The 7500-nt window shown below is 46.0% G+C and overlaps 2 protein-coding genes across 9 annotated transcripts in view; both read right to left on the bottom strand.

Moving 5' to 3' along the window:
- LOC126569044 (uncharacterized) overlaps positions 1-1824 on the bottom strand; it is a 6999-nt gene extending 5175 nt beyond the window's left edge. For 3 of the 4 annotated variants that reach the window (XM_050225841.1, XM_050225844.1, XM_050225843.1), the window contains exon 1: positions 1670-1824. The gene's annotated coding sequence lies outside the window, so the exon portion shown is untranslated. Of the gene's footprint in view, positions 1-772; positions 876-1669 lie in introns of those variants that run through there. The other variant, XM_050225842.1, reaches the window with a different exon arrangement.
- An 865-nt stretch (positions 1825-2689) lies between these two features.
- LOC126569570 (venom dipeptidyl peptidase 4) overlaps positions 2690-7500 on the bottom strand; it is a 91686-nt gene continuing 86875 nt past the window's right edge. For all 5 annotated transcript variants that reach the window (XM_050226760.1, XM_050226758.1, XM_050226759.1 and 2 more), the window contains one exon: positions 2690-7500. This exon is cut by the window's right edge and continues 1486 nt beyond it. The gene's annotated coding sequence lies outside the window, so the exon portion shown is untranslated.

Below are 7500 nucleotides of genomic sequence, written 5' to 3'. Positions count from 1 at the left end.
AACCGCACGAACAATGTAGTATTCGTTGGATACCAGAACTAAAATATCAGAGATCAACTTGCAGTTCGATGTTCCTTAGCGTGTGCAAGCTGTGAAACTTCATTTCGTATTTTTTATCATATTTTACATAATTATTAACGTTTTAAATACGCTTAGATCTCGAGAAAACAGACGACATTCACCAGCATCGTACGGGCAATTATCCTCCAATCAATTCACTATTACTGAAATTGTTTATTGCTGTTTCCAGCCTGTTCGACATCCAGCATGGGAGCTCATGGAGCATGATCTACTACACCGGGGGATCGAACCATTCACAATCGCATCAATTTCCGACCCGATGACGTTTTGACGATACCGTAATCCGTGGGTTTTGAATGTTGAATGTCAAACAAAGACCTGGCGCGTGGCGTCGCTACAACAGACAACAGACATCACACACCGAACATCGTTCACTTCGACCGTCGATGAAAGATCGTCTCTCTGGAGCACCGGGATTGTTTACCGTTCTTGGAGCTATTTCTGGATTTTTGGGGGATTTGTACAGCGGGATCGACGAGGGCCGTTTTGGGAGAGGCCAGAAGATGGTACAGTGCATTTATCTGGTTTGTCAAATTACGGGCAGCCTCGTCGGAAACGATCTTCACTCGCTTTCATCCTTCAAAGTCAGCCATCGTAAACATTTTTCGATTGCGATGTGTAAACTAGTTTTATGTTGAGCAAATTACATGCCCTCTTTATGCTTGTTAGCAGCCGTTCAGTATCGATTTACCGAACAAAATATGTATTTTCATCGAAGCAAAACTTTGAGAACTGCACTGGATGACATCATTATTGCAGCACCAGCAGCTGATTGTATCGCATGTTGGACGATCACGGGCACGCAGACACCAGTAGAACACAAGGAACGAGGCACGAGACCGGTGGAACAAAAATACAGAGAGAGAGCGATCGTGCGCGCTATTTGGCGCGGTTTGCCGATGAAGCCGAGCGTCAATAGTGAGGTTATTATTAGCGCGACTAAGCGTGTAGTAACCAGCTCGAACTTGCGTCGTTCCGACACTGACGTCGACGCTTAGTCGGTGCGCTGGTGCAGGCCACCGGTTTTGTGGGCACACAGAATGTGCGCCATTTTTGTTTTCCTCCCGAATAAATTACGCAGCACCGAGCACGGATTCTGGATCACGGTGCACCTGCAGATCAAAGATTCCAAACACATGAAATTTGGTGCACGATAAGATACATTATCTTGCATCTATCACAGGGACACACTCATCCGAACGACAATCGTGACACTCGCAGCTCACTTCCGCGCACGAAACATCTTGTGACACCGGAGATGAATCGCACCATTCCACCGGTGCAGCAGCAACAATCTACCACCCTCTACACCACCTCACCGATGTGTCTATGCCTGTATGTGTACAGCGAACTGCCTGATTAGCGAGCAAGACGGCGGTGCAGCAGATGGTGCGCGACGAAGGTATGCGTGCTCGGTGTCACCGCGCGTGAGCGAGCCGATTTGCGATGATGATATCACTGCGATGAGCTCTCGACACTCCCAGCCACACTGATCAATTCTACCCCACAACGGGGTTGCACCAATTATGATCACAATCCCCCCCTTAATTTTAAGGGAGAGGCACCAGATGAAGGGTAACGATCTTACGATTCAATCAACTAGCGGGTTTCCACACACTCCGGCGATCACTCCTCTGCTCCCCACACTACGGGCTACTACAAAGTGACGGCGGCCGACCGCAGGCGCGCACAGACGGGTGTGTGGCCGGAATTTCGGATAGCGATGTGTGTATCGTGTCGGAGTAGTCGAGCGACTGGCCAGAGAACCGTGCAAGATCAAAAGTGGGATTTTGTGATGTTGTTCTAGTGGCGCACAGGTCGCTCTCTCGTTCTCTCCCGCTCTCTCTTTATTCTCATATCGACCGCTCTGTTCCTCTCTCCTACACTCTCCTGCAAAAGGGTTCTCTAGTATCTAGCATTAATCCACTTCGCTCCCGGATGATATCTTCTCACATCGTCGTGAGTCAGAACGATACGATGAGATTGACGATTTATTTTTAACGACTTCTCACGCTGGCGCATCCATACGGTGGTTTATGGATTCTTGCTGGCTGGCTGGCCTGAAACGAGTTCGAATCGCGTTCTAGTGGAGGGCAAACGGCGAACAAGAAGTAACTCTACTCACGCCACTAATTGCTCCGAGTGACTCCGATAACATGGCTTTGGCTCTGGCGACAATTCACGCTCACGCTCACCGTCCTGGCGTAGCTATTTTGGCGCAACCGGCAGCAGGCCGATCATCACTAGCGCGAACGAGCGAGCGAGCGTGCGACGGTTGATCGTTCAGTTGAGTAACCGGATGACTAATCATCATGTGCGCGCATGCTGTGACACCACGACGGGATAGGGCCCAGCATTGGGATTCGATTCGCTTCCCTCCAAAGCACCAGCAAACGCATCGCGCACTAAACCAGAGGATAATGGCTTTACCATAGCTGGCCTTCACGTACGGGTTTGGGCGTACTTCGAACTGATGCGTGCCCAAACTGCACAACGACGAACGTTAGAACGCTTTTGAATTTAACAATTAATGCAGCTTGCGATCACGATAAGCACATGGATCGCACAGACGGGCAGGCGGTCGGGCTTGAGTTTAAAATATCTTTCTTTATTGAACTGCTTTGATGTTGCTTTCCATTTGAGTTACTCTGATTACGTTCGACGTCCGACAATTGCTTGCTTGCTTACTTACGAGATATATTCACTTACATTATTGGCTTCATTGTCTCGGTCTAGGGTTGTTTCCCGGGGGGTCTCCCTACTCGCTTTGCTAAGGAAGTAACAGTCTAGGCTAGTGTCGAAGGAGAAAGGAAACGTGTGTTTTTCAGCTGTTTTGTAAATAGGGGTTTTTGTTGTAGCCTTTTTTGTGGGTTTTTTTTATAATGTTTTACTACTGCTCCGTATTGATTTGTTTAGTTTGATTCTGCTGTTTAATTGGTATTTGCTGCGATCAACGGGGATTCGTTCTACAATCTGTCGCTTGTTTCACCCTTAAGTGTAGCTCTTATGGCATTCTTCCTTCCATTCTTTTCTTTCTTCTCTTACCGCACACTAGTTGAACCTTGTCTGAAGTACCCTTTATGTGGTTTGAAGTCATTTTAACCATTTGTAATATTATGCTTAACTCATTTGCTGCGAGATACTCTCTAAGAACAATCTGTAACCCCTACTGTAAGTGTGTGTGTTGTGTGTGTTTCACTCCATTTTTAATGTATATATATTTCCTTTATTACTATTTACAGTGAGCAGACAGCTCCATTGAACTCCATCCGATAGCGGTCACCGTGGCTTGAGCTTTGATTTCTTTTTTCTGTTGAGAGAGTAATTATGCTACGTTCTTTAATCTCGCACTAATTACATTACACGCTGGGCGGAAATAATGTTCGGTTAAATGGTTTTGATATGAATGGGATTGAAAACCGCTCGCGGCGTTGCCGGTTGGTACCTTTTTTTTAAATGAGTCCCCGCATCCCGTACCCATTTTACTTTAGTGTTTGAATCGCTCAACCGCTGTCCGCGATTCCCAACGGAGCGACTGAAGCTATAATCGATCGAAGGCATATGGTACGGAAGTGTGGATTCTAGATACAGTTGCTTCATGTCGTGAGCCTCCATTTCATCTACATTTCTATTGGTAAGGAGTGTTTTGGCTTCCAGGGAAACACACTTTTCACCATGATGATTACGATTGAAAAGAGTTTATTGAAATTGTACAACCAAAGCCAATAATATCATTCAAACAGGGCTGGGCTGCTCGCAGCTATCTCGGTAGCTCGTCAGCTTTCCGGTGGTCAAAGCACATGCAGTGGAACCTATGGCTGCGAACACGTGATTTAATAAAAATCTGTATCTTTATCAATACTGCTACGATTGATGTGGAACTTTTCAATCTAAAGAGAAAATCTGAAGAGAAAATTTGAAAATAAATTTAAATCTCCATTTTGTCCACCGATTCGCGCGTTGTTTCGCGGTTTTTCGAGCAGCTGCTATAATTTCGAGCTGTACGGTGTAAGGTTTGATTTCACATTTTCCCTTAAGTCTGACCCTTTTTAAGAACATTCTTTGAAATTTGTACATTAATCGAGACAGAAATGGCAAAGAAACAGATGTTTAAAAATCGCTATACCAAATGCATTATCGAGCAGAGTGTTGTGGTAACGAACTCTGCGTGTGCCACTTTTTGCGGGGGGAACTTTGGAGATTTTCGTTATCTGCACTCTTGCGCCCTACTCTTACCCCAACCCTCGATCTCGTTTTGTCTTTGGTTTTTGATCAATTACTTATTGTTTGTTTTAGAATCCGTTCTGTTGTACGCATGAGTAAAGAGCCAGCGTACCCACCGGCGTATCCAGTGGAGTCTGCGTCTCGTTTGCTCATCTGCCGTCCGATGATCAATTAACTAATCGGTAACATTCAATATGCGCTAGAGGGCTATGCCGTTGAACAACTGATAGGTGCGTACTGTACAGGTCCTCTTATTTTTCCTCTCCGGTAGCCCACATTAGCTACCTGTTGGTTTTGCCATCGAAAAAGAATGTAGGATTGAGCTAGCGATCACACACAAATGGGAAAACAATGCCTCCAGACAGCAATAGTCACTTGAGAGGGCACTCCATCGTGCCTCGGACCAAACAAGAGTGCAATCACAGTCGAGAAGTTTGCTGTATTTCCGATTGCCTCTATCTAAATTCGAGACCAGTGGCGAACCGATGAAACTTTCAGTAACGATCAAGTGAAAGATAGCTTGGGAGGTGTTTGCTAGTATATACAATTGAACGTTTACCGTACGGCCGTATAATGATCACAGGACGCGAACAGGGAAACTGATCTAAACGTCTGGAGCAGATCAGTTAGCGTGTGTGTTTGTGTGTGTGCTAGTAAATTCAGTAACAAACTAGATAACGACACCGAAGAACACGCTACGCTGCACACGTACAGTTACACGAACACAATCACGCACACGAACATCCATGTAGCACACAATTCTACGCAAGCAGACATATGCAATGAATTATCGCCGCTCTTGAACGATCCTTTCCCTCTCTGCTACCCCCTATTTGGGAGGGAATTAAATTTACCCTTTTTTTTCTTAGCTCACTAATTTTCCAACTGTTTGTGGATTTCAAACCGTCTAATGTAGTTAAGTTCTTCAACAAGCTTATGTATGATTTTGTTTTCTGTTTTCTCTCTGTTTTTGGACCCTTAATTTATTATGTTCCTATTGCTACGCTACTCAATCTCACCAAGACGTGAGTGAAAGATAGATAGAGTCAGATAGAGAGAGAGAGAGAGAGAGAGAGAGAGAGAGAGAAGAAAGGAGAGAAAGTGGAGAAAAAACAGTAGTTTATGTTTACTGTTTGCCTACGCCTAAGGTTTTGACAGCTTACTCGCCTTAATTGGTTTCCATATCTCTAGGTTACCTTACATGCTAAAACTAACGACTAGTAACAGCGTGAGCGTGAGAACAAACAACGAAAACAAATCGTTTTTGGGAGGGCGGCTAAGGACTTGTCTTCATTAACGTATTGCTGGTACGATTGAGCTCAGCTCGTTTTGCCTCCAGAGCATCTTTACTGGGTTCCTCCATGCCCTTACTCAGTCGCCTACATAACGAATGTATGCTGATGACGAGGGTTGAGATGCAGATAAATGAAGAAAAAAGAGGCAACTTTGCGAATGGAATAGATAGGCCGCGTGTGTGCGCTGGACACGCCTCGGGACGAATCGGTTAGTAGCTAGCACCAGCACCGCCTCCTCCGACCACAAAACCCAACATAAATAGACGATTATGCATTCTGCTTGTAACTGTGCCGGTGAAGGTCATGAAATGAATTGCAGGATTGCTGGTTGCCACCTCATTACATTCCTCCACCCATCTACTCCCTGGTTGCTTTGAAAAACGGAATCTTTTCATCCGATCTTAATCAACTGTACTATGTGTGTGATTAATGATATGCGATACACCGTACATACCAACATAATACAGCACACCGACACGCTCAAGCGTGAAAAGGTTTGGCTTTATCAGTCTCAAAGCATGGCACACTATCGATAATGAAAAACGACCGAACATCCAACGATTCGTCGTCATCCAGCGTCTCGCGGGACATAAAAAAGAAAACAGAATGCGGGCGGAACATCACTTCCTCCCACCACCTCCGGTGCTCCGGAGGGGACAACGAATGGAAAAGGTTATTCCACGCATCATCGCCCATTTCATGTTGTGCCGGTGTATATGTTTTTTCATTAAATTTTCCATCCTTCCTGCCGGCCAATGGAGGCGCATGGTAGCGATGGAGGCGCCAGGTAAGCCACGTTTTTTTGTTGTTGCCCATCTCCGGCGCTCCGGGGCTCGTAAAAGGGGCCCGGGCGTATGCAAAACCCACGATAAAACACCCCGAAGCTTACATCCCTCCCCCGGTGTATCAGAGCTTTTGACATAAAGGCAAGTTCCGGGCTCCGAGCGTTCCCGGTAAGCGATCATCTGGAACTGACGGTTGCCGGGGCCTCGCGTACGGGGAAAGGATAAATAATAAACCAAAGCAGCAGTCACGGGGGTGGGAGCTGATCCGCATACGCTTTACGGTGGCTCGTAAAATCGTCCCGTGACTCGCCGTAGGACTTTGTGAACGGTTTTCGAAAAGTTTCGAGCGACAATGCTTTCGAGATTTCTTTTATGGAAAAGCAACACACCTCGCATCTTGACGATTTCTGATTCCAGAACATGATGCAACCTCCACAAAAAAGCCAAAGCCAAAAAGGGTCACCAAGGCGATGGACGAAGAGGGAAAGAAAAGTAAGGTGGTTCAGGGTGAAATCGAGCAGAATCATAATCATAAATTAATGCGACGCCCATACACTCCCTGTCACTTCCTGTGCACCGTTGGAGGGACGGTCTCTTGGGTGCTGCTTGGGAACCAGTGGGACTGGACAGGTAGCTACTGTTTAATTAAATTTGAAAGCAAACTCCGCACCCCATGACCTCACTCGGTCTGAGGGGTTGACCGCTTTTAAGCTCTCGCCGCCCGAGACTCATTCACCCGAAACCCGAAACAACAAGTCAACAGGTAATCGAGAGTTTGGGGAATTAGAGGTTAGAGATATGATCACGCTTACGGGCGGTCCGAACACATGGAAACAAAGCCCCACAAACATTCTGGCAAATTACTTCATGCGGTGTTGTGCATAGAGAAAAAAAAATAGATGAAAACAAATGACATGTGAACCGTTTCTTCACTCCAGACCAGTCCCAGCTAGGGCCGCATAAGAATTGGGATACTTTTTTGTGTTTTTGTTTTGTTTTTGGTAAATTTACACTGCGTCAGGGAGGTTGCAACGACACCACTACGTAGCCCATTGACCATTAGCAACGATGGTTTTTTTTTGTTTTAGTTTGGTAACTGGGGCATGGAGGTAAGG

The sequence above is a fragment of the Anopheles aquasalis genome, chromosome 2 (genome assembly GCF_943734665.1).
Source record: "Anopheles aquasalis chromosome 2, idAnoAquaMG_Q_19, whole genome shotgun sequence".
NCBI classification, from domain to species: Eukaryota; Metazoa; Arthropoda; class Insecta; order Diptera; family Culicidae; genus Anopheles; species Anopheles aquasalis.
Note: the sequence above shows the minus strand (reverse complement) of the source record. Positions and strands in the feature narration are given on the sequence as shown.